Source organism: Bos javanicus, chromosome 10 (assembly GCF_032452875.1).
Source record: "Bos javanicus breed banteng chromosome 10, ARS-OSU_banteng_1.0, whole genome shotgun sequence".
Taxonomy (NCBI): Eukaryota; Metazoa; Chordata; class Mammalia; order Artiodactyla; family Bovidae; genus Bos; species Bos javanicus.
Window position 1 is genome coordinate 43,941,552 of NC_083877.1, and position 24,959 is coordinate 43,966,510.

Below are 24,959 nucleotides of genomic sequence, written 5' to 3' on the forward strand. Positions count from 1 at the left end.
TGGATGACCATGAATGCTAGGCTCAGGAATTTGAACGTGGCTACAGGAAGCTAATAAATGATAGGTTTCCTTTTCTTTGCAGCTTTATGAAAACCCACCCACAACAAATATATAGGCTGCCACATGGTTCACTCCAAAGTGAAAGGGGTGCCAGGAAGGTCTGAAGATGGTCAGGTCTCTTTGGAAAATGCCCCATTACAGGCAGGGATAGTCCTTCCCCTCTTAAAAAAACCTAAGGGAGGTGGGACCTTCCAATAAATATTCTCAGTTGAGTTTTCTTCATATATTTATATCATTTTTAAAAAATGACCACCCAACTTCCTTTCCTGGATTCCAGTCCTTGACCTCTGATGCTTAAGCTTTGTGCTGCCGAGTGCCCTCAAAATCAAGAACGCATAACCTTTGATTCTAAGAAAATCTTCATGATGTTGTTCCTAATTACCTTTCCTCTCTCATCCTTCTTCACTCCCATGTTGTACCCCAGCCACACTGATCCTACTGCACCAAATTTTCTGCAAAAAAAAATCTTCATCAGACCACATACTATGCTCTAACCTCCATAATTCTTTACACTTCTAGGGTATGATTTCTCACTGGGAATATGTTTTTTGTCTACATTAGACCATAGGCTCTCTTATGGTAGGGACCCTTGTCCTGTCCTGATTCCTGCCTCTAACAAACACATGCAAGCACATAGTCAATGCTCAACAACAGTTTGTCAATGAATGAGTAAATGAGAGAATGTGTTCTAATGCCCTCATCCTTATTCACTGTTGGACCCTGGTCTTCAACCTGCTAGGGAGTTTCCCTCTCTGTCTACCTGTCCCTAGACCCCCACCACCAACTTGGTCTTGAATTTCCATGTCACTCTCCGTATTTAATGTATTCCCCACCCCATTTACAATCTGGCACATGCGCAGACTCACTACCACCAAAAACGACAATGAAACTTGTCTTCTTTCTCCTTTCTAGTGGTCATCCTCTGCCAAAACTCATCTGTCACCCACATACAGGTCTGAGGCCTCCCAGTTCTCATTTCCCTCTTTTTTTTTTTATTTCCCTCTTAAATCAAACAATTATGTTTCCATGGAATTGACTGGAAAAAGAGACAGGGAAAGGAACCCTAACAACATCATGATGTTATATGTAGTTGTTGGCAGCTCCTGAAATAGAGGGGATATGTGTGTGTGCTTAAAGTATGTGTATGTTTGTGATATAGCTGCCCACAGCTGTGAATGGTCTGGTTAAGTCTCAAGGAATGAACAGCCTGGATATATCTGCCTGCCCATTGGAAAGGGACAGGCCCTAGTTGGGCAGTCCTGGCTGTAGGGGCTCAGGAATTCTACCCAGCAGACCAAACCTGATGGTCTACTACTAGCAATAATAATTGTAACAGCCTAATTGCCTTTGCCTCCGTATACTCCCTCTGTTCTAATCACTATGCTAAGTTCTTCACAGAGATTAGTTCAATTGTTTCTCACATCATTCCAATAAGGCAGAAGCGCTTATTACTCCTGTTTTATAGGTAAAGAAACTGAGGCATGGAGAGGTTAAGTAGCCTACACAGGATCACACAGCAAGTGATAGAGCCAGGATTTGAACCCAAACATTCCAACATTAGAACTCCATCCAGTATGAAACAGTTCAAAGCAGATGCCCCATGATCACTGAGAGTTACAGTGTGTGGAAATGAAATACACATGCACACAAATGCAATTTGTTCTTACAATAAAACTCTCACAACTGAGGAAAATGGAAAGCTCATTAAATCTTAAAGAATACGTAATAAGTAGAGAAAGGATAGTTAAAAGCATCTCACAAAAAGCTGTACTTCTCAGCATGTTTATAAATTTGTAAATGTATTCCATTATGCATATAGGGAGAACCATGTAGCTCAGGGCTGCCACAGTTGTCCTGCATGTGGGCATCCCCTGGAATTGTGCAGTGCACAGACTACTCATCCTTACATGGTGGGCCCCCAAAGCAGGCTTATTTATGCCTGTAAATTAATACAGGGGCCAAATGGAAGCGTATTATGAGGCTTGAATTCAGTTCAGTTCAGTTCAGTCACTCAGTCGTGTCCAACTCTGTGAATTCATGTCCGACCCCATGAATCGCAGCACGCCAGGCCTCCCTGTCCATCACCAACTCCCAGAGTTCACTCAGACTCACGGCCATCGAGTCAGTGATGCCATCCAGCCATCTCATCCTCTGTCGTCCCCTTCTCCTCCTGCCCCCAATCCCTCTCAGCATCAGTCTTTTCCAATGAGTCAACTCTTCGCATGAGGTGGCCAAAGTACTGGAGTTTCAGCTTCAGCATCTTAGTGTAGCCTTAAAAAACTAAGTAAAAGAAAGTGTTGAAATGATAAACTGACTGTCACAGGACCATGGAAAGCAGACATCTATCCCAATGTGGCTGCAGAGTCTCTGACACCACACTTTCCCGTTCAGCCACTATACCAATGTACCAGAGTCCCTTAACCTGCCACTGTGCTCCACACACACCCTCCCATACTACCCAGACTGTAAAAATGATTGTCCTTCCTCTTCAGCCTCTCTCCCATCTTTACCCACTACCTCCTTCTTGAAGACCTAGACGTGCATCCATCCATCATTCCTCCATTCATTCAGCCAACATTTTTGGAGCACCTACCATACCCTGGGTCCTGAAGTAGATGCAGAGTAACACAGATGGGGAAGGCACCCTCACCATCAACCTGCACCCAGTTTAGAACAGGAGTTAAATAAAGCAAATTCTCTCCAGGAAGTTTTATAATCATTCTCTCTATTCCCCAGCTAGAGGAATTCTCATGTTTTGGAAGCATTTACAGTACATATCCTTATGGATTAAGCAACAACTTGAAACACTTAAAGCAGAACAAATACATTGTAGAGAAACAGAAAATATTGTGAAAGCTGTAAATCAGTAAGTTTATATGTCTGTATCTCTTCTGGGTTCATTTTGTGAGGAGGCAGTGAAATGCTAAGTTAAAGCTCAATTGATTTTCTCCCGATACTTGCCAAATTCTTGATATCAATGCCACTATGTTTCCAGGATTCAAGGAGTCAGCTGAGCAAAAGTAACTTATACCACCTCCTCCTAGCCTGGGAATGATTTCTATTTTTTCATTAAATGTGTGAGGCTTGAACCAGACAGCTATACATAGTGCGAAAATAATTTCATCCCCAAAGACATAAAGTAACAAATTACCTACTGGAACAACCATAGGTGAAAGACTTTTTTAAAAAAAATTATTTGTTATGAATATAAAATCCCAGCTGGTCATGCATGTTCCACTGAGACTTGAAGCCTTATCTTAGTAGACTATAGTAAGCTCCTTTAGAGCAGAAGCTATGTCTTATTTATTTGTCTAGCCCAGGCATTCAGCTCAGGGCTCAATAAGTATTTGTGAATATTTTATACTACTGATAAAAGCAGAAGTCTGTGTCATTCTCTGATGTCTTGTCAGACTCCCTAATATTCTGGAGAGAGTGGCATTAGAGTTTTTTCTGTTTGGGCTTTTTTGAGGGGGCATTGGTGAGCATAAGGGGAATTGTTTTGCTTTATTTTTTTTTAATTGAAATATAGTTGATTTACAATGTGTTAGTTTCAGGTGTACAGCAAAATGAGCCAGTCACACACACATATGTGCACATATATATACATGTATATTCTTTTTCATATTCTTTTCCATTATAGATTACTACAAGATAGTGAATATATTGGATTGGTCAAAAAGTTCATTTGAGTTTTTTTGTGAAATATTATGGAAAAACCTGAATGAATCTTTTGGCCAACCCAGTAGTTCCCTGTGTTGTATAGTTGGACCTTGTTGTTTATTTTATATATACAACAGTGTGTATCTGTTAATCCCAAACTCCTAATTTATCCCTCTCCTACTGTTTTCCCCTTTGGTAACTGTAGGTTTGTTTTTTTAGTGTCTGTGAGTCTATTTCTGTTTTGTAATTAAGTTCATTTGTATCATATTTTTAGATTCCACATATAAGTGATATCATATGATATTTGTATTTTTTCTGTCTGACCTCACTTAGGATGATAATCTCTAGATCCATCCATGTTGCTGCAAATTTCATTCTCTTTATGACTGAGTAGTATTCCATTGTATATATGTGTACTACATCTTCTTTATTCATTCATCTGTCAATGTTTTATTTTTGAGATATGTCATAATCCAGTAGAGACCAGGATGAAATCAGTGACCTTGTCTTTCAAGATAGCTTAGATATTGACCACTGATTATTCCATTTGATGAGTAGGGCTATTAAATGACCTTATCTGCCCTGTGATCAGCACTCAAGAAAATAATTGTATCTCAGACTTTAGTACATGTATTGTTGTTATTCAGTCACTAAGTTGTGTCCAACTCTTTGCAACCCTGTGGAATGCAGCGCGCCAGGCTTCCCTGCCCTTCACTATCTCCGGGAGTTTGCTCAAACTCATGTCAAATGTGTTGATGATGTCACCCAACCATCTCATCCTCTCTTGCCTTATTACCTTAAAGTTTTGCTGTATTTTCAACTCAGGAATTGCAGCCAACCCCTTCTATGACCCTAGACTTCACATCTCTTCTAAAGGCTGTACAAAAGCTATGAGCCTTCTTCTACCCCATGCTATCCCAGCAGTATGCCCTGGCCTAGATTCCCCAGGAAATCCATGTGCAAACAGGAAGTGGCTTATGAAGCCATGCTTGGTCTGAAAAACACAATATATATGTCATCTCACCTTCAACAGAATGTGATATTTAATGTCACAACCCTCTTCCTGTCCAGCTTGGCACTGGCATTTTGTTTGGCATGGTGGTGAGAAATGTAACAAAACTATGTGAAGTTTTCCTTCCAGAGCACTTCTCAAGGGAACTTGGTTGCTTTACAAGAAATTCCTATTGCATAATATTCGTGAAATGCCCCTTCTGTCCACTAATGAGAAGATTCAGGGCAAAATAAACACATTTCATCTTGACCATATTTAGAACCCACAATAAAAAGGAGTAAAAAGATAAGTTGATGAAATTTTATCTTCATATTCCAACATATTATTCACTGTCTCTTTTTTTACTGTAATAACTTCTTAAATGAGCTTCCCAGGTGGTTCAGTGATAAAGAATCCATGGGCCTTTTTGATCCCTGTGTCAGGAAGATCCCCTGGAGAAGGAAATGGCAACCTGCTCCAGTATTCTTGCCTGGAGAATCCCATGGACAGATAAGCCAGGCAGACTGAAGTCCATGGATTCACAGAGAGTCGGACATGACTTAGTGACTAAACCACCAACTTCTTAACATAATGGCATTTATATACATTTTCAGAGGATTTTCATTGTATTAAGTATTGAATTACATACTGCCAGTAAATCCATTAGAAATTCTCATTCCCAACTCTTATGATTTGGCTATAAAGATTCAAAAAGAAACCAAGACATTATGGAGAAGCCAGTGGCTACAGCTGCAGGATCTTAACATTTGTTTATGTCGTAAACTTCTTCCTCTGCGAAACCAAAATGGTTTAAAATTGTGGCATATCATGTTGGTCCTTGATGACTACCTTCAGGTGTGTGTTTGGAAGGGCAGCTGTGGTGGCCATGCTCTGGGTTCCCTTCTCCACCTCACCCCAGCAACACATCCTCTGAACTCTACTCTGTTACTTAACAGGGCAGCTGGAGGAGGCTGCATCAACTCCCTGCCAACGCCCTTCTAAAAGCACAGTGACAAAGCGGCCTTATTGATCTGAAACAAATTTTTCCATTTTAAACTTAAGCAAGTGGTGGTAAAATAGAAGTATTTATTTTTATTTTTTTTGTCCTTTATCTATTTTTTTAAATTTTGTTTTATTTTTAAACTTTACATAATTGTATTAGTTTTGCCAAATATCAAAATGAATCCGCCACAGGTATACATGTGTTCCCCATCCTATGTGTTAAAGATGTATGCCAGATACTCAAGAGTTGTAGTTTTTTAGTTCCTGCTTACACATTATTGTTTTCCTATTTTTTGATCCAGCATAAGGATTAAATGTGATTTTCAGAAAGTCATGGTTAGATGCCTCCTACAAGCCAACTCTTCCTAAAAGAAAAGAATACTCATAAATATAGAACTGATATTGGGTTTATTTTTGTTCTCCTTTCATTTTTCTTGATCCTGCAGTGCAGGTGTTGGAGAAGGCAATGGCAACCCACTCCAGTGTTCTTGCCTTGAGAATCCCAGGGATGGTGGAGCCTGGTGGGCTGCCATCTATGGGGTCGCACAGAGTCGGACACGACTGAAGCAACTTAGCAGCAGCAGCAGCAGCAGCAGCAGCAGCAGGCTCCTCTGTCTATGGGATTTCCCAGGCAAGAATACTGGAGTGGGTTGCCATTTCCTTCTCCAGGAGATCTTTCTCACCCAGGAATGGAACCCAAGTCTCCTGCATTGCAGGCGGATTCTTTATGTCTTCCTGCAAAACCAGTTACAGTAAGATAGAAACGAAGCAAACTGGCATGTGGTACATGAAAGAGATCAAGTGTATTGGGGCTCATTCTTGCAGAATTATATAAAATCGATCTTTATACCTGCTTCTCCTTCCTATTAAGTATGGATAGTAACTCATTCATTTTTTTCACTTATTTACTTAATTCACATCTTCATTCAAAGTACTAACTAGGAATCAGTTGTTTGCTAGAACATGAAAAAAAATAGAAAAGAGTGACAATCCTTGCTATTTCTTTGGGGAGACAATATCTACATTCATGAAACAATTTAAGATTTATTTAAAATATGTAAAATTTAATTGTAAAAATAATAATAGATGACACTTATATAGCATTTACTGTGTGCCTGAAACTCTTTGGGTTTTATAGATATTAATCCTCCCAATAACCTTGTCAAGTAGCTTCTGTTGTGATCTCATTTTACATGTGCTGAAACTGAGGCCTAGAGAAGTTAACTAACTAGCAAGTTAGTAGCAGAGTGAGGATTTGAATCCACAATTTAATCTGGTTCCAGAGTTCAGGCTCTTTGGCCACTGCCTACCATGCACATTTTTTTCTTTGAAATAGGAACAACAATCATTTTTTAAATACTTTCCTGAATCATCAACAGAGAGGCACTGATTATATTTTAAAATTCAGCCTAAAGGATGTATCAATAAATGTGTTACTCATAAATGTTTACCTTTTAAGCTTCTAGACTAGACTGTTTTCTGATTTGATTGTGATTAACATTTGTGGAAAAAATGATAAAATACAAAACACTCAGGATCTATATAAAATTTATACAAATCAAGTCATCACGGTGTTACTTATTTCTTTTTGCCTCTGTTCTTACAGTTCATGACTGTAATAAAAATAAGTTGTATTTTTATTTAGGGAGAACCATGCACACACGTTTTATGTAGAATGAAACTGTTGCAGCCTGAGGTCACTCTGGGAAGCCAAGAGCAGAAGATATGAGCAGAACCTCAGTGATGGTCTAAGGTTCAGGCTATGAAGAAGTGGTATTAGAATTTTTAGAAAGCCAGAATTGCAGGAAGAAAAGCCAGGATTTGGAAAAGAATATAGATACCATGATAGGAGGAACGACTGTCTTACACAATAGTGTGAGAAAACTTTTATAAGCGGCCTTGAGCACCAGGCTGAAAAGTTCAAACAAAACCCCACAGACAAGTATAAAAGCAAAGAATTGACTCATTCATGCATTCATATAATTACAACACTGGAAGGGACCTTGGATAGCATCCATTCCGACTCCTCCTTTTACAATCATAGAGTCTAAAGACCCAGAGGCCACTTCCAGTGTCACTTACCAAGTGGCAGAACAGTATGCCGCTGTCCTGATTCCTCATTTAAAGTCATTTCCAATGGCCACTCTGGGAAGCTCACCTGGAAGAGGCATTTGGTTCAACTCAAGGGAGAAAAAGAGGCTGGGGGACCTGTGAGGCATTACTGCAAAATTCAGGTAAAACACAAGAGGCTTAGTGGAGACGGTAAACTTCTTGAGAAAGAATTGAGGGAATTTGATTGAGTAACATTAATAAAGAGATGGAAAGCACCAAGGTGCCTCCACATTGGCATAGCTTTGACAGAAATGGGGAATTTGGACAGAGATGTCACTTGGGCATAGAGATCATCAGCTCAGATTAATGCCTGTGTGAGTGAGGTGACATATTACACTCAGTTCATGTGGGATCTTCCATAACATGATGATCAGATTCCAGGGCCCTCTGCAGTTTCTCCATTAAGCACTTACCACCATCATTAGCATGTGAGCAAGTCCTTGCCAAGACTGTGAGATGACACTGAACTCCACTTTGCTTTGATAACCATTGTCTGCCCTACCCTAGGTATTGGTGGTGGTTTCTTCTAATGCCAGCCTCCTTCCTGTGTGTTCACCTCCCCCAGAGACTGAACAGCAGAGTGGCAAAGAGGGTCAGCTCTGAAGGCAAATAGACTGAGATTGAACCCCGCCCTACAACTCTTTCCTTGTGTGACTTTGGCAAACTTCTTAACTTCTTGATAACTCTTTCTCCTCATCCCTAAAATGACACTGTGATCAGTACTACCTTCTAGCACTGTGAGTATTAAATGAAGTAATATATGTAAAAGAATAGCAAACACTCAATAAACAGCAGCTCTGACTGTGGCAATTCCATGATTCCTCTCTGCTCCATTACAGTTCTGGAGGGTTTTTTTTTTCTCTACAACAGCCTAGAGCACTAGAACATTTCCTTCTTATCAGGTACCCATTCTCTGCGGCTGCTGTTGTAACCTTAGCATGTCCCATTCATTGCAGGAGTCCCCCTCTGCTTCTCCAACAAAGGTCAGCCTAGGCCCCCTGGATTCTTAGGACATCTGAGTCCCCCACCCAGCGAACCACCTTTCCCCCTCACAAATAGGCAACTCAGGTTTGTTCTGGGAAGGGGAATGACCCCTTTCTCCATAGTCATGCAATCTCACAATGTAAAATTGTGATTAGGCCATCCAGCTTTCACCAAAGGGCTCTCAGATTTGGCAGATCACCCTGTGTTGGAGTTCATCTAGCTAAAGGTTCAGAAGTAAATTCTTTGCCTCTGAAGCAGGACTAAAAAGGAATTGAAAGCAGAGAGGTCCCTAAATTGAGATTCAAATCCAGGCTTCACATTTACTAGCAATGTGACTTTGGATCATGTAGTACGTCTGAGTCTTGGTTCCTTTACTTGTAAAAATAGGAATATTAATACTGATTTTCCTATGGTAAGGATGTGAACATGTAGTACCTGACACATAGTAAATGCTCAACAAACTCTGACTCTTGCTATTCTTCTGTTTCTTATCATCATCATTACTGCCGTGACTCCATCATCCCCCAGTTATGAATATACCCAATATTTGAAAGTGGAAACATCTTCTAGCAAAGTGAGATCTTGTTTTTGGCCTTAATAACTCAGCGAATTTGTAGCTGGTGATGACAGGCAACATCCAACATCAGAAGCCATCAGAGTAGAGTGGCAGCCAAACCATAATCTCATCATTTTGATTTCATCTTCAATGTTGGCTCCTTAAGCTAGAGGTGCCAATGCCAGGACCAAGAATTTCAGGCTTCTTTGTAAGGCCAGAGAATTTTAATGCCATGGGATGCTGAGCTAAAGCACAAAGAGGAGTTTGAGGAGACTAATAACTACTATAAGGTCTCAAGTCAATATGGTGATACTACTGCCTGCTTTATTTTTCTATAGTTTTTATAAAGATATCATAGATCACACAGTAGTTTTAGGCCTTTTCAAGAGCTCCTTGAGGTACATAAACAGGCCAGAGATGATTTATAGCTTTTTGGTTTCATCTGCCATTGAATTTTAGAAGTAGAGTGAGGTGACCTCTCTAGACAAACAAATGAGGTGGCAGTGACACCCCTAAATCCCTAAACTGTGCAAGTGAGACCTTTCCCAGTGCATGAAGATAGCCAGTCTGAACTGCAATAGCATTCTTATTCCTCCTCTGTACAGTCAACAGAAAAAAGCTAGGCTTAGGTTTGCAGCAGAATGGCAATTAACTCCCCTGGTTCCCACTAGTCAAGGGTTGTTGGCATTAGAATTCTAGCAGACTATTCTTCATGCAGAGCATCTTTCTTTTTTATTATGTTCTCTGGCATTTTTACCATCTGTATTACTCTGTTCTCATCTAATTTGATCTTAGACATTTTAAAAGATGAAATTACATTAGACCCTCACAAAACTAAGCACTGGGCAAAGTTTAAAATAAAAATGATCTACAGGTTTCTACTCAGTGTAACAAAAAATATAAATTATAAATACAGTGGGCAGAAAAGCTGTCCTCTGATGAAATATTTTCTGGATTCTGTGAGAATAGAATCCAGACAAGTATTCTAGTTCTACTCTCTTTAAGTCAAATTTCAATTGAGAGCCTCAGATCTTCTAAAGCTACTATTGCCCCAGCATGCCCCCATCCTCCCCTCCATCGATCTGTCACATCTGTGCCCGTCACAATTCTCACTTGTTTGGGCTCTGACTAAGCTAAGCTGTAAGGAACTAAATGGAAGGGTATAAAGAAATTCACAGGCTCTACTAAAATGCTAGAGAATGAGACTCAGAATCCAGGTAAGGAACAAAGGAAGCGCATAGCCCAGCTCTCACATCACATAAGCAGCTTGACTCTATCACTGCCATCACTAGGGACTATACGCCATGGCTGGCATCACTACCATTGATCAGAAGGAGCCCCAAACTTTCCAGGCTTCTCTGTGCACTCACTCCGGTATTAAAGCCCCCCCGTGGGGACACCCAATTGGCCTCCTACCAAACACACAGTAGTGATGTCCTCAAACACAGAAAAGAGATTCAGAGGATGGGCAGCCAAAAAACGATGTTCCCTTTCTCTTCTGTCTTCCTCTAACTGCTCCCATTCTACCTTAAATTTAGTATAAAGCTTCTTTTTTTTTTTTTTTCATAAAACCTTTTTTTTTGATCCTTATTTTTCCTGTTTCACAGATAGGAAACACAAGCATCTTAATTCGGACTTCCATAACAAAATGCCATAAACTGGGTGGCTTAAACACGAAGCATTTATTTCTCACAATTTTGGAGGCTGGCAAGTCTAGGATCAAGGTGGCAGAAGATTTGCTATCTAGTGAAGACACACTTTCTGGTTTATAGATGACCACCTTCTTGCTGTATCCTCACAAGGCAGAGAGAGCTCTGGCTCCTTCATCTTCTTATAAGGGCACTGATTCCAAGGGGCTCCACCCTCATGACTTCATCTAAACTTAAACACCTCCCAAAGGATCTACCCCCAAATAGCATCACATTGGGGATTCAGTTCAGTTCAGTCACTCAGTCGTGTCTGACTCTTTGCGACCCCATGAATCACAGCACGCCAGGCCTCCCTGTCCATCACCAACTCCCAGAGTTCACTCAGACTCACGGCCATCGAGTCAGTGATGCCATCCAGCCATCTCATCCTCTGTCGTCCCCTTCTCCTCCTGCCCCCAATGCCTCCAAGCATCAGAGTCTTTTCCAATGAGTCAACTCTTCGCATGAGGTGGCCAAAGTACTGGAGTTTCAGCTTTTGCATCATTCCTTCCAAAGAAATCCCAGGGCTGATCTCCTTCAGAATGGACTGGTTGGATCTCCTTGCAGTCCAAGGGACTCTCAAGAGTCTTCTTCAACACCACAGTTCAAAAGCATCAATTCTTCGGCACTCAGCCTTCTTCACAGTCCAATTCTCACATCCATACATGACCACAGGAAAAACCATAGCCTTGACTAGACGAACCTTTGTTGGCAAAGTAATGTCTCTGCTTTTGAATATGCTATCTAGGTTGGTCATAACTTTCCTTCCAAGGAGTAAGAGTCTTTTAATTTCATGGCTGCAGTCACCATCTGCAGTGATTTTGGAGCCCAGAAAAATAAAGTCTAACACTGTTTCCACTGTTTCCCCATCTATTTCCCATGAAGTAATGGGACTGGATGCCATGATTTTCATTTTCTGAATGTTGAGCTTTAAGCCAACTTTTTCACTCTCCACTTTCACTTTCATCAAGAGGCTTTTTAGTTCCTCTTCACTTTCTGCCATAAGGGTGGTGTCATCTGCATATCTGAGGTTATTGATATTTCTTCCAGCAGTCTTGATTCCAGCTTGTGCTTCTTCCAGTCCAGCGTTTCTCATGATGTACTCTGCATATAAGTTAAATAAGCAGGGTGACAATATACAGCCTTGACGAACTCCTTTTCCTATTTGGAACCAGTCTGTTTGTTGTTCCATACCAGTTCTAACTGTTGCTTCCTGATCTGCATACAAATTTCTCAAGAGGCAGATCAGGTGGTCTGGTATTCCCATGCTTCATATATGGTTTTTGGTTTGGTTGTTTTGGATTTTAGGAGAACATAAACATTCAGTTCATAGTACTAAGCCCCAGAGAGGTTAAGTGACTGTAGAAGTTCATGAAAAGTGAAAGTGAAAGTCATTCAGTTGAGTCTGACTCTTTGTGACCCCATGGACTGTAGCCTGCCAGGCTCCTCTGTCCATGGAATTCTCCAGGCAAGAATACTGGAGTGGGTAGCCGTTCTCTTCTCCAGGGGATATTCCCAACCCAGGGATCAAACCAAGGTCTCCTGCATTGCAGATGGATTCTTTTACTATCTGAGCCACCAGGAAAGCCCAAGAGTACTGGAGTGGCTAGCCTATCCCTTCTCCAGGGGATCTTCCTGACCCAAGAATCGAACTGGGGTCTCCTGTATTGCACATGGATTCTTCACCAGCTGAGCTATCAGGGACAGAACAGTACATATCACTTCTGGATTGTTGCTACATGTATGAACTTTTTAAAACACTACTTCGCTTTGTCTTTTATTGTTGCTTTAAAAAAGATATTCTGTTTTTGTTTTGCCAGTGGAACCTTTGAAAATTTTTCTAGTGAAATTTATGAGACATCTCAATTTCTTAGGTAAACAAAAGCAGAGCTGCTTGGGTTGAAGAGTGAAAGAGCACAGAAGACAACCTGCTCAGAACCCAGATAGGGAACAAAGGAAGCTCACAACTTAACTGGCACAGAACATAAGCAGCTTGGCTCTATCTCTACCATCACTAGGGACTACACACCATGGCTGGTACCACTGCCACTGATCAGAAGGAGCCCCAAACTTTCCAGGCTTCTCTGTGCCACTCACTCCAACATTAAAGCCCCCAGTGGGAACAATCCTTATTTCAAACACACAAAGCACATAGAGGTATGAAAACTGCTGTTGCTTCACTCAGTAAGAAAGGTTGGCCATCCCTAGTCCATTTCCTGTCACTGCCCCTCCAGCCCTGGACTCAGGGACAGGAAATAGCTCTGAGTTTAAATAGAGAAGTAACTGTTCGTACCCAAATTTGTCCATGGCTGTGGTCCAGCATTTCTCAAAACATGTTCCATAGAATGCTTGTTCATCAGGATATTAATAAAAAATAACTGAGAAGAATAAAAATGTTTCATTGGGTCTCTCACCTTGGCCAAGTTTATGAAAAACAATAGTTTTGTAAAAATTAAAAAAGTTTCTTACCTATGAGGAAGGACTTTCAGTGTTGTGACACTCCAAATAAGAGGTATAAGTGTCTAGAATTTTCCACACATTTGATCAGAAACCTATTGCATTTCTTAGAGCCAGCCTCTGGAATTTTTTGGTTTAATTGTACTTTTTAATGCTTACTAACCATTTGGCTATTTTTAGAAGCAGGATGAGTTGGTTCTTATGCAGCCATTTTTCTTACAAGAATTCTTATAAAACTTGTAAATCCCAGAGGAATTGCTAAATTCACTCAGGAAAGTGAATTTATTTATTGCGCCCTTATGTCAGTACTCTTGCCTGGAAAATCCCATGGATGGAGGATCCTGGTAGGCTGCAGTCCATGGGGTGGCTAAAAGTCGGACACGACTGAGCGACTTCACTTTCACTTTTCACTTTCATGCATTGGAGAAGGAAATGGCAACCCACTCCAGTGCTCTTGCCTGGAGAATCCCAGGGACAGGGGAGCCTGGTAGGCTACCGTCTATGGGGTCACACAGAGTTGGACACGACTGAAGTGACTTAGCATAGCATAGCATATGTCTGAAGGACCTGGTTTAGGTAGGAGCATTTCTCTATAAGGTAAGGGTATAGAGAGTAGCTCGGAAACACTCAGAAAATCTTAGGCCTGGATACTCTTAGGATAGTAACAACAATATTACAACTTGCTAATTAAAGAAGTCTGTAAAGTGCAGTTATGAAATGCAGTGAGGTGAAGGGAAATTTGCTTTCAGATTCACTCTTTTTAAATCCTGGTGATTATCCTTCAAAGGACGTGGAGGTGTCTGTAAAGGTCTAATTGAAAGGCAAGAAAGGACCAAAATTCTAGAAAAGAAATGATTTAGCCAGGTGGAAGGCATTGAACTGCCCAGGGCAATCTATTACATCCATGAGTTATCATTTGACCCTGTTGAAGTCAAATGTGTAGCCTGATTTATCAATGTCTACAGTCCCCTATTGCCTTTTGCTTCAGATGAAACCTGCTCAGCCTGGCATCTAATCTCTTCCTCAGCCACATCTTTATCTCAGCAATTCATTTTTTACCTTAGATAAATCACTTACCTAATGCAAGCCTCAAGGCTTTTTTTTTTTTTTTTTAGTATAAAATTGGAATAATCCTAACTGCTCTGCCAACTATCAATTCTGAGGTTGTGTTGAGAATCAGTCATGTTGATTGGGACCAACACTAGCCTATACTGAACCTTTGTGCTAATTAGGAAAAAAGTGCCCTTTCTGGAAGTATGCAGCCTTCTGGCTCAGGCTCAGCTAGTGGCATAGACTAGATTTCAGTGCCACATACCTTGGAAATTTTGTACCACCCACCTAATTGCATATCTATTATCAATGGATGTAGAAGAATTATATAAACTGAAAAATGCTTTCATCAGGCAGTTTTATAGAGTAGTCAGTGGCAGGACCGCTGGCTATGCCACAACAGCTGTGTGACTTAGGCAAACTCAGGGACTTCTTTGAGCTCCAGCACCCTGGTGTGTAGGAATGGGAATGACAGCATCTAAGAGTTGAAGATGGAGATCATGCTTGAAAAGTACCCGGAATATATAGTAAGCACTTAATAAATGCCAGTTATTACTATTATTATTTCTTAAAGCTTAGGAAAATGGACTTTGGGACATTTTTATTCCAACATAGATCCTACATTCTAGCCAAATCTTCTACTTCTTCTTGATATAACAACATACACCAGACAGTTTGCACCCTTCCCTGTGCTGCTTCTTAATGGGAAGCAAGTCACTCTGCCAGTCCATAGCTCTCTTTTATCATTCCCTTGGTATTTTCCCAATCACATACATTATTCTTCAATATTACTAGAGAGTAGTAAATAACTTATAATACTAAATTTGAAAAAGCAAGGTATAAAATTGTATTTTCATGACCTCAATTTTGTTAAAAAAAATAACTGAAAAATATATATATACACAGGCAGTCCATGCTTTACACAGCTTAATATACATAAATTTCAGTTACCATGGGCTAGGTAAATAGCAGTGATCTTTCAACAACTCAGTTCAAATTTCAGTTAATCGAGCATATTAACTGTGAGTGATTCTTTAAAAATTCACTGCTAGCGCTTTAGTCCACAAATCATTGTGTAAATGACAGATACATTTCATGATCAATAGCCAGTCATATCACTGCTTTCCATGTCTGTCCATCATTGGCCACTGTGCTTGTTATTCAGTTCATGTACAGATAGCAAAGTGTATGGTTGCGCTGCCTCCTCGTCTCCCAGCAACAAACTCACACAGCATTTAAAAAAAAATGAATAATTGAAGAGGAAGTTGGTTAAGAGTGATGCAAGTGCCCACATAAATGAAAAGTGATAGCAGTAAAATTTGAATTAATGTAACCGGAGTTATAGAACTATCTAACCAGGGGATGTTGACCCTGCTGCTGTTTTAGAGACTCTAGATATGGCCACAGCCAGAGCACCTTAGGGATTGTAAAACTGACAAAAGTGAAGAAGTTAGAGAAAAAAGATGGAAATGTCCCAGGAAAAGTGATGATGGCAAAAAAATAAAATAAAATATGATAACAATGACAACACTTTACAAGAATAATTCTAAGAGATATTTTCCATCATTGAAAGTGCAAAGGATAAAATGTTGGAAGCTGATCTAAGCTTAGAAGGGAGTATGACAATTTGCCAAGGCAGAGTAAAAATGATTGATCTGTATCAAAGCTTTACAATGAAAAATAGGTTAGCGTTATTCAAACTGCAAAGAAATAAAACAATGTAATTCTCAGTGTTTCTAATATTTTAAATTACAGAATATTAAAATATTTTAAATTTCTATTTTCTATTTTCCTGTACATTTTTAACCAGCAGTAAGAGACTTTTCAATGTTTTGACCCCAAATGCTAAAAGTCACAGAACACTTGGATTTTTCCCACTGATGATTAAAATGACCTTGCATGATTTTAGCTTGCATAGTCACTTTTATGGTCAAATACTTACATGAAAAAGCTATCTGTACTTATATCTCTGTATAAAAAAATGACTAGATGAAAGTACACCAAAAAGTAAACACTGGTATTGGAACTACAACTCATAGAATTTTCTGTCTTGAATTGTTCTTTGGTTAGCATATATTACTTTTATAATCAGAGAAGAAATCGTTATTTACCATAAGACTGGTATAAGCATAAGCCACCCTTGGTTGGCCCTCTCTGCTCTTGGCTCAGAACCTCTCAATCAAAATATACATAAGAAACCTTGTTGCTGATTAGTTCTTTAAAGGCCTTTGGGTTATTGTCTGTGATTTTTTAGTGATCTCAACAAGATAGACATTTCTTTATGTACAGAGACAGTATATAGGAGGTGTTACCTTCTCTTTTCCTAGAGCCCTGAACAGTGTTCTGAATACATAATAGGTGCTCAATAATATTTCTAGCCCAGCTCTCAAAACCTGCCAGCAGTTGCTGGGGGAAAATTTAAACCCAAAGCAGCAAGGAACAATTAAATGATATTTAAACATGTTAAGAAATTTCATATAAAATTGTTAGGTATTGTTGTTTAATTAAGAATTAATTTTTTTCTTCTACAAATAACACAATGGTTGAGAATCTAGAGGACCCTGTATCCTGATGGGTACTTTAATTCAGTCTCAGAGTCTTGCCACATTTCTTTGGATTGCAAGAAATGGAGTTAAATTCTTTATCCACATATACATAGAAAAAGAAAAATTATGATTGTTACAGAAATCACTACTTCTATTTCTTAAATATCATTCATTAAAAACTAACAAACTATCTCACAAATGACTTTTTAAATGTATGTCCTTTGTTAAAAATAGATGAAGTGCAATGAAAGACAAAATTTCTGTCTTCCTGGTTGAGACACCTGACTTCTTTTTGCAGATTTCACTCTCCAAGTCAGTTCAGGCGTGGGAGCTGAGGGATGTAGGCAGAAGTGGCAGGTGTATAATGCCATTTCTGTCACTCGATTCAGTACATAATGCATCTTGTAGTTTCTACTTGAACCCCCTTTTCATTTTCCATGGTATCCCGATAAACTGCATTTCACTACCTTGCCCTCAACTTAGAGGAACATCACTGAGGCCTGTGTCATCACATTCTGCCTCCAGAAGGAGGTGAATTGGGCAGAGGAAGAACAGGCAGAGGGGCCCTCATGTGCTGCCAGAAAAGCACTCCAGATTTTCCCTTTTGACAAAGAGGTTTTTGTAGTATAGCTTCTAACCCAGCCAAAGAAACTCTATCTTCCATCAGAGACTTTATCATTTACCTTTTCCTAAAGAATGGGAACAAGGCAAAACAAAGGCAAACAAATTCTGATTTCAGAATGTATCTGGAATTTTTAGCTTCCCCTACCCCCAGCCTTTTTTAAGAATAGCAGCCCCCTTCTCCAGAGAAGGCAATGGCACCCCACTCCAGTACTCTTGCCTGGAAAATCCCATGGATGGAGGAGCCTGGTGGGCTGCAGTCCATGGGGTCGCTAAGTGTCGGACACAACTGAGCGACTTCACTTTCACTTTCCTGCATTGGAGAAGGAAATGGCAACCCACTCCAGTGTTCTTGCCTGGAAAATCCCAGAGACGGGAGAGCCTGGTGGGCTGCCGTCTATGGGGTCGCACAGGGTCGGACACGACTGAAGTGACTTAGCAGCAGCAGCAGCCCCCTTCTCCCAGCCTTACTAAATTGTACCTGTCACAATATGGAAATAAACGACTGTTTGCAGAGTTGTGTCCATATCAGCCGGTATTTGGCTGCTGCATGTAAATTCCAGTACATCTCAGGGGTCTTTCTTCAGGTCCCTGCCCTCAGCCTTGGGAGGCAGCACACAAATGTATCAGACAGAGTGAACTCCTGCTTTCCAGTGGCAAATCCAGTTGATTCTGTCTGCCCTGCTGGAGTTTGTGAGTTTCATTCCTAGACAGAATAATCTACATAAACCCTGACTCCCACTCCTGGATACCAGAATACTTGTTTGATATTTTAAGTACAAAACTGAAGATGACAATTTGAAATGTGTTTAACATACATTTATGAAGCCCACCTTGCACCTTTATGAAATTTCCATTCCTCTGTCCAAGGAATAGAATCCCCATACTTTCTGAACCAAAGATAGGTCCAAAGAGGTTGGCATTCACACATGTACATTTGGGGACAGCAACACAGGGTGTGCGAAGTGGAAATACCAGACTGCATAATTGATGGTGCCTAGATGAACTCAGGGCATTTCTTATACCTCTTCCAGGGACTTAATAAGAACAAGAAGTGAGTACATGATGTAACCCTCTTTCACAGCAGGAACCCATCTCACCATTACACTTGGAAACGGGAAATTAGGGTGGGGAAGGTCTTTGTGTTTTAGAGGTGGCAGGACTTGAATCAGAGGTGGTAAGCAAAAACACACTGCTTTGAATTTTCATTTCTTCAATTGAAGAAGGTGCTGTAAAAAAAAAAAAAAAAAACTGCCAGAACATGTATGGAAGAGAAACAGCTGAGTGGTACCCCATTGGGTTGACTCTGGAAAATCTAGTCTCAACAGAATAGAGTCTGGAACTGTGTTAGAAATGGAAAGAGGGAGTTTTGGGGTGTTCTTGCAGCCTTAGTATCCCCATCCTCATATTATCCCTGGAGCCCATGTGGACCAGTGAACCAAGATTCTTAAAATAGACAGCACTAGATAGATGCCTATAAAATATGACTTGAGAATTTCTGATAGACCTATCCTGCCAAAGCTACATCAGTCCCCTCACTCTGAGAGCCTGAAATTGCACCTTCTAGAGTTCCAGTTTTAGACTCAAGGATCATTACCAGAAGATCCTTTTGAACTCAAATTTGTTTCTGAGAACATAATGTATATTATTATCTCCCATTTCTCCAGATTAGCTTATGAAACATTTGAACTTCCCTTTTACAGAGACTGGGGAAAAAAAGCAGTATGGAATAATGGGACAGGAGATTAGTAAATTTTTATTATATTAGAAAGGATGAGAAGAAAAGCTGTTTCCAGAGAGAACAGAAATATGAAAGTATCTTTGACAGTGTGAAGTTTTGCCCCTGGAGTAAAGTGTCAGAAAGAAAAAGAATATTTAGAGAGGAGAGCCAAGGGTGAAGCCTGACAGCACCCAATCCAGCTGTATCTGCCAAATCAAAGCAGGCAAGGGGAACCTGCTGCTTCATAGAAAAGGCAATTGACCAGAATGAACTGAAGGTAATGTTTATTTATTGTCATTTTGATGCTGGCCATTCTGACAGGTGTGTGGTGATATCTCATTGTAATTTTGATTTGCATTTTCCTGATGATTAGTGATTTGAGCATCCTTTCATGTACATACTGGCCAACTCTATGTCCTCTTCAGGAAAATGTCTATTCAGAGCCTCTGCCCACTTTTTAATTGGGTTTGTTTTTCTTATGTTGGCTTATATTACCTTTTTGTATATTTTGGGTCTGAAAGTGAAAGTCCCTCAGTCATGTGTGACTCTTTGCGACCCCATGGACTATGCAGCCCGTGGAATTCTCCAGGCAAGAACACTGGAGTGGGTAGCCATTCCCTTCTCCAGGGGATCTTCCCAACCCAGCGATTGAACCCAGGTCTCCCAAATTGCAGGCAGATTCTTTACCAGCTGAGCCACCAGGAAAGCCCATATTTTGGATATTAAGCCCTTATTGGATATATCCTTTGCAAATATTTCCTCCAGTTCACTAGGCAGTCTTTTCATTTTGCTGATAGTTTCCTTTCCTGTGGAAAAACTTTTTGGTTTAATGTAGTCCCATTTGTTTACTTTTGCTTTTCTTTTCCTTGCCTGAGGAGACATATCTAAAAAAATATAAGTGAGGTTGCTCAGTCGTGTCCGACTCTTTATGACCCCTTGGACTGTAGCCCACCAGGCTCCTCCATCCATGGGATTTTCCAGGCAAGAGTACTGGAGTGGGTTGCCATTTCCTTCTCCAGGAGATCTTCCCAACCCAGGGATTGAACCTGGGTCTCTCACATTGTAGGCAGACGCTTTACCATCTGAGTCACCAGCGAAGTCTAAAAAAAAAAAATTATATATTTATATAACTGATGTAAAAAAGCATACTGCCTGCATAGAATTTTTGTTGTTTCAGTTCTTACATGTATTAATCCATTTTAAATTTATTTTTATGCATGGTTTGAAGAGTAGTCAAGTTCTGTTTTGTTTTGGTTTTTCTGGCATGTAGGTGTCCAGTTTTCCCAGCACCATTGTTGAAGAATCTGTCTTTCCCCCTTGTATATTCTTAATGTCTTTGTCATAGACTAATTGCCCACATAAATGCAGATTCATTTCTAAGCTCTCTATTATGTTCCATTCATCTATGTGTCTGTTTTTATGCCACTCTCATACTGTTTTGATGACTATAACTTTGTATTACAGTTTGAAATCAGGGCATGCAATACCTCCAGTTTTGTTCTTCTTTCTCAAGATTGTTTTAGCTATCTAGAGTCCTTTGTGTTCCCATATAGATTTTAGAATTATTGGTTCCTGTTCTTTTTTTTTTTTAAAGGCTTAAAATGTATTTTAATAAGTTCATGTTGCATTATTCATTTCTCAGAAAAACTTCAAAGGTATTAGGGACAAATCAAACATGGTACACCAATAAAAAATGCACAGCATAACTACCTAAGATAGGCAAAGCTAAGAGCTACTGTCTGACATTCAGCATACAGCAACCCTGTTCTCAAGATTGTACTAGGCCTATCAAGAAAGCTGTGAATGGCAACATCACAGACACAAAAGGGCCATTTCTGGGTTGTCCTCACCCAAGAAAAAGATGGAGGCAAGTTTAACACAAGATTTTTTTAAAGATACACTAAATGAAAATCTCTAAGAGAAAATGTCTTCCTTGGGACATGAAAGGGTAATATATGGGACATAACAGAACTGTATGCATGTTGTCTGTGACCTCTGTGGACATGTGCCTGAATTCCCACCTGGGAGTGATTGGAACAGTGGGGCCAAGGTCACTGGGGGATGTTTGGTTTTTGTGGTATATGTGGCAGGATCTCTGGGGTGAGACAGTGCACTAAGTCGTGTCCGACTCTTGCGACCCCATGGACTGTAGCCTGCCAGGCTCCTCTGTCTATGGGATTCTCCAGGCAAGAATACTGGAGTGGGTTGCCATTTCCTTCTCCTGGTTCCTGTTCTATTTTAAAAAAATGTTGTTAGTATTTTGATAGCGATTGCACTGAGTCTGTAGATTGCCTTGGGTAGTATGGTTATTTTAACGATATTAATTCTTCCAATCCAGGAACACAGTATATCTTTCCATCTGTTTGTGTTGTCTTTAATTTCTTTCACCAGTATCTTACAATTTTCCAAGTATAAATCTTATACTTCCTTCAGTTTATTTCTAGTTATTTTATTCTTTTTGATGTGACAATAAGTGGGATTATTTTATTTTTTCACTTTCTAATAGTTTATTGTTAGTGTATAGAAATGTGTGGATCACAATTAACTGTGGAAAATTCTGAAAGAGATAGGAATACCAGACCACTTGACCTGCCTCTTGAGAAACCTATATGCAGGTCAGGAAGCAACAGTTAGAACGGGACATGGAACAACAGACTGGTTCCAAAGAGGGAAAGGAGTACGTCAAGGCTGTATATTGTCACCCTGCTTATTTAACTTATATGCAGAGTACATCATGAGAAATGCTGGGCTGGAAGAAGTACAAGCTGGAATCAAGATTGCTGGGAGAAATATCAATAACCTCAGATATGCAGCTGACACCACCCTTATGGCAGAAAGTGAAGAGGAACTAAAAAGCCTCTTGATGAAAGTGAAAGAGGAGAGTGAAAAGTTGGCTTAAAACTCAACATTCAGAAAACTAAGATCATGGCATCTGGTCCGGGAAACAGTGGAAACAGTGTCAGACTTTATTTTTGGGGGCTCCAAAATCACTGCAGATGGTGATTGCAGCCATGAAATTAAAAGACGCTTACTCCTTGGAAGGAAAGTTATGACCAACCTAGATAGCATATTCAAAAGCAGAGACATTACTTTGCCAACAAAAGTCCATCTAGTCAAGGCTATGGTTTTTCCAGTAGTCATGTATGGATGTGAGAGTAGGACTGTGAAGAAAGCTGAGCACCGAAGAACTGATGCTTTTGAACTGAGGTGTTGGAGAAGACTCTTGAGAGTCTCTTGGACTGCAAGGAGATCCAACCAATCCATCCTAAAGGAGACCAGTCCTGGGTGTTCTTTGGAAGGAATGATGCTAAAGCTGAAACTCTAGTACTTTGGCCACTTCATGCGAAGAGTTGACTCATTGGAAAAGACTCTGAGGCTGGGAGGGATTGGGGGCAGGAGGAGAAGGGGACGACAGAGGATGAGATGGCTGGATGGCATCACCGACTAGATGGATGTGAGTTTGAGTGAACTCCGGGAGTTAGTGATGGACAGGGAGGCCTGGCTTGCTGCGATTCATGGGGTCACGAGGAATCGGACACGACTGAGCGACTGAACTGACTGATAGAAATGCAACCAATTTCTGTATATTAATTTTATACCCTGCAATTTTTAAAAATTCGTTGATGAGTCTTAGAAGTTTTTTGATGATATCTTTAGAATTTTCCATGTACAGTATTATGTCATCTGCAAACAGTGACAATTTTACTTCTCCCTTTCTGATTTGGATTCCTTTTCTTTACTTTTCTCTTCTGATTGATGTGGCAGTGACTTTCTTTACTATGTTGAAGTTATGTTCCCTCTACAGGCTTCCCAGGTGGCTCAGATGGTAAAGAATCTGCCTGCAATGCAGGGGACCCAGGTTTAATCCCTGAATCAGGAAGATTCTTTGGAGAAGGGAATGGCTACCCACCCCGATATTCTTGCCTGGAAAATGAACAGAGTAGCCTGGTGGGCTACAGTCCGTGGAGTTGCAAAGAGTTGGACATGACTGAGCGACTAACACTAATACACTATGCTCCCTCTATACCCACTTTATTGAAAGTTTTTATCATGAATTGATGTTGAATTTTATCAAAAACTTTTCCAGCATCTTTTGAGATGATTATATGATTTTTATTTTTTGTTAATATGGTATATCATGTTGATTAACTTTCAGATGTTGAATCATCCTTCCATCTCTAGAATAAATTCCATGGTAAAGGATCTTTTGATGTATTTTTCTGGCATGGTATAGGATCTTTTGATACATTGTTGGATTCAGTTTGCTATTATTTTGTTGAGGATTTTTGCATCTATGTTTATCAAAGATTTGGGCCTCTAAGTTTCTTTTTTTGTGTGATATCTTTGTCTGGTTTTAGAACCAAACGACGCTGACCTCATAGAAGGAGTTCAGAAGCATTTCTTCCTCTGTAATTATTGAAATATTTTGGTAAGGGTAAATTTTGGTAGTATTTACCTGTGAAGTTATCTGATCCTGGACTTTTGTTTATTGGGAGTTTTTGAGCTACTGATTCAATTTCACTACAGGTTATTGTTCTATTCATATTTCTATTTCTTCCTGGCTCAGTCTTGGAAGATTGTGCATTTCTAGAAACATTCTGAGTTTAATACCAAAATGTTGCCAATAATTAATGGTATTTAAATGTGAATGAAATATAAGTTCTCAATCTTCAGTTTATAGTTTTTTTTTTTAGACTTTACAGAATTTTGTATGTGTTTTAGTTTGATTTGTACTTGTGAAAAATGTTTTACTTCCACTAGTGATGAAATCATAGCCACCCGCTGTTTCCTGTAGCTATGAAATATTATGTCTTGCTGCTTGCAAAACTAATGTTCTTACTGATTTTCCTTCCTCACCATTTTGATTAAAAAACAGCAAGAGCAAGCGACAATGCCTGAGACTAAGAGTTGCCCATTATTTTTATGTCTTCTCTTGTCATAGTAATTCTCAACCTAGACTTCACATCAGATTAAACTATGCAGCTTTTTAAAATTGTGATATTTTCAAGGGGAGAGCCTGCCTTATGTGTGTGTGTGTGTGTGTGTGTGTGTGTGTGTTTTAAATTCCACAGGGAATCTTATGCACAGAGAGTCAAGAACTCTCACTTTATTGACGTCAGTGAATATTTGCAAACAGTTTAATTCTGGGGTCAGGAGTTGATTTCAACCTCTATTTTGAACAGATTCTTACTATGTAGGGATCCTGCCAAATGATCAGATCAAAATATTTTGTGTATGCTCCTCTGCCTGGTTGTTTCTCCTGTTGCTTACACAAAAGTAGGAGGTGTAACCTCCTTCATAGGTCACCTGTGTAGCTGAAGATGCAAAGTATCATCAGGAATGACTTTTTAAATGCACTACTTTATACAAGGGAGGAATTGTTTTGTGAGTGTTGGTCTGAGCTGTGGCTGAGCCCCAAGTCTTATGGTTAGGCAGTGACGCTTCTGTGGCCTATGAACATAGCTCACTGTGTGGACACATTGGTGGATGAGAGAGTCGCCTGGAGCGGAGC

General features: G+C 39.9%; 1 protein-coding gene across 4 annotated transcripts in view; it reads left to right on the forward strand.

Moving 5' to 3' along the window:
* Positions 1 to 24,959, forward strand: part of FRMD6 (FERM domain containing 6) — a 271,689-nt gene that overhangs the window by 103,569 nt on the left and 143,161 nt on the right. The window lies entirely within an intron of this gene.